The sequence below is a fragment of the Harpia harpyja genome, unplaced genomic scaffold, assembly GCF_026419915.1.
Source record: "Harpia harpyja isolate bHarHar1 unplaced genomic scaffold, bHarHar1 primary haplotype scaffold_52, whole genome shotgun sequence".
NCBI classification, from domain to species: domain Eukaryota; kingdom Metazoa; phylum Chordata; class Aves; order Accipitriformes; family Accipitridae; genus Harpia; species Harpia harpyja.
In genome coordinates this window covers 80,460-82,977 of record NW_026293413.1, presented here as the reverse complement: position 1 = coordinate 82,977, position 2,518 = coordinate 80,460, and positions in this window count along the sequence as shown.

Here is a 2,518-nt window from a genome sequence, read left to right as displayed (position 1 = left end):
GTAGCCAGGAAAAACAAATCATAGAATCCCTTGAAAATTTGGTACAACTTTTGCAGAAAACAACCTCCAACCTGGAAGAGCAGGTAGCAGAGAAAGAGAGAGTAATTAGCTTGTACAAACAGCGAGCAGAGGAAAAGGAGGAAGAGAATCGCTGTCTAAAAGATGCCTTGAAAGAAGGACTTTCAAAGTCTGCTGAATCATTGAATGAGATAGAAATGAAGATGAAAAAGATAGGTATTCGGCAAATAAGTCAGGTATACCCCCAAAAGGAACTAGAGGAAGCAAGGAGACACTTCAGGGAAAACCCCCAAGTGAGGCCTTTGATTAAAGCAGATTATGCTTATATAAATGATGAGGATAATGACCCACATATTACAACTAAAGAGATACCATACACTCCCACCGAATTGGCCAAAATGAAAAGAGAATATGGGCGCCTTCCCAAAGAAGCCGAAACAGAGTATGTGTGGCGTGTATCTTTAACTGGAGGGGACCAAATTCAGTTGAATGAAAGGGAAGCTAGTGGTTACTGGGGCCACGGTGTCTTTTTAACGGCAGGGGATAGACGTGCCCCATGGTCCCTAACCCAGCGGGCTGCCTATTGGGCCGGAGGGCTGAACCCCTTAGACAGGGGAGATCCCCTAGCAATCACAGGCACAGCTGATCAATTGCTAGAAAGTGTGCACAAAGCAGCCTGCCTGCAGATGATACATGAAAGGAAGTTAGTTCCCGGATGTGAATCCCCGATGATGTTGCCGGTGAATCCTGAAATCATGACTCCTTTGATAAGGGGACTCCCAGAATCGCTCAAATCTACCGGGATTGTTCTCCAAAGGACCATAGCATCTTTAGACCCTGTAGAAAAGTTGGAGAGCTTTATTAAAGGCAAAAGAGATGAAATTGATGTTGGCACAGATTCACCTCTCAATTATAGCTCGTCTCCTTCCCACTCAAAGCATAAAAGGATGTGGACATGGGGAGATGTAGCACAGGAATTGATAGATTATAGCAGAAAATACGTTCCTATGAGAACTTTGGAGGAGAAATCTAAAGGAATCCGTCAAGTGGGAGCTAAAAATCTACCCCTATCTGTTAGTAAAACTGTAACTGCTCTCACTGACCCCGCCACTGTTGCTGACTACTCCTACTCTAAAACTGGGGGAGGAGGAAGACAGCCCCTGACTCGACAACAATGGTGGGCCTTGGGAATTAAAAAGGGAGTTCCCAGAGATGTGATGGATGGTTTACCCCTTAATAAACTGAGTAAACTGATATCAAAGTGGTATGGTCCGAAACAACACCCACAGCACTTAGGGTCAAATAGAGAAATCTCTCCTGTCATGCCCACAGCCGCCCCCCCACCCCGCGGAGAGCACGGGTGACAGGGAAAGTCAGCAGGGAAACTAGAACCTCCGTTCCTTAGCAGTGGGCAGGGGAACGGAGGATGGATTTATATCCGACAGCTCACTAAAACTAACAGAGGAGATTTATGGATTACAGCTATTGTAGGTCCTAAGCGTGCACCCGTAACCTTTTTAATTGACACCGGTGCACAGATCTCCGCCCTGACTGAGGAAGATGCACAGAGGTGTGGGGTGATTCCCTCTAAGCGAAACGTTTGTGTCCTGAATGCTTTAGGGTCAACAGAAGTTATGAAGGGTGTTCCGGTAAAGCTGATGCTGCCGGGAGAGGAAGGCACGATCACTATTGACATGGTGGTTGGGAACATTCCGACTAACCTGTTAGGAATAGATGCCCTTAAAGGAAGGGGGTGGGAGGATTCAGAAGGATTGTTGTGGACTTTCGGGACACTGCAGCTGAACATCAGGCTACTTCAAACTGCACCCCCTCTACCATTTAGCAAAGTAACTAGTGTTAAACAATATCCCCTCCCCCTGGGAGCAAAGGAAGGTATCAAACCAGTCATGCAGGAGATGCGGGAACAAGGAGTGGTGGTAAATACACATTCTCCTTTTAACTTGCCGGTATGGCCGGTGAAAAACCTAATGGGAAGTGGAGGCTCACAGTAGATTTTCGAAGACCGAATGCATCCAAAGTGACCAGACTTCTAACCCTTTGACCCGGTTTTAAGACCGAGGCCTAGTTTGTGCTTTTTTACAGGACCATGAAGGAACGAGTCATTCCAGTCCTTTTGCTGACAGTGATGACAGTGACAGGCGTGGATGGTGAAGATCTGGATGATAATGTCGTGGCAAAATGATGGACATTAATATATCGCGAGTCCTTGACCTCGCATGAGAGCAATGTAACAATTATAGTTGGAGGTTCAGATTGGATGGGGGAGGATTTAAAATAGACGTTGTAATACCTACTACCCAACCAATTGTTGTGCTTAACCCAAAATCTTTGAAATTGGACCGTATGTGATCAGAAATACGGGCCTACAACAAATGTTGCTTAATCCGGCATGGTCTCTCAAACGAATTGAATTGTCGATGCAGAACAATGTTTCAGACATTCAGCCAGCTTGCTCACCTTTCCTAAAGACTTCTTACGA